Genomic DNA, 616 nt, shown 5'->3' on the forward strand with positions numbered 1-616 from the left:
CTAATTGAAAATGTCCTTTATGTTGAAGGACTAGAACATAACCTTTTGAGTATAAGCCAACTCTGTGACAAAGGTAATCGTGTATCTTTCGATTCTGATTGTTGTATTATTCGTGACATTTTAACTGATAACGTTAAATTTATTGGTCACCGTATAAATAATATTTACATAGTTAATTTGGATGATGTCACTACATTATTTTCAAAATGCTTTATTTCTAAAGAAGATGACATCTGGCTATGGCACAGACGCGTTGCACATATCCATATAAAACATCTAGATAAATTATCATCAAACGAACTAGCTGAGGGGCTACCAAAACTAAATTTTAAAACTAAAGAGATTTGTGACACTTGTCAAAAGTGTAAACAAACCAAAAACTCTTTTAAAAACAAAAATGTGATATCCACCTCAAGACCTTTGGAGTTACTCCATATGGACTTGTTTGGACCATCACAAATCATGAGTTTTGGTGGTAGCTACTATGCTCTAGTTATTGTTGATGATTTCTCTAGATTTACATGGACATTATTTTTATCAGCAAAAAGCGACGCATTCAAAACTTTTAAAAATCTTGCCAAGCAAATCCAAAACCAACTTAACCTGAAAATAGTAT

The sequence above is a fragment of the Lupinus angustifolius genome, chromosome LG11, assembly GCF_001865875.1.
Source record: "Lupinus angustifolius cultivar Tanjil chromosome LG11, LupAngTanjil_v1.0, whole genome shotgun sequence".
NCBI classification, from domain to species: Eukaryota; Viridiplantae; Streptophyta; class Magnoliopsida; order Fabales; family Fabaceae; genus Lupinus; species Lupinus angustifolius.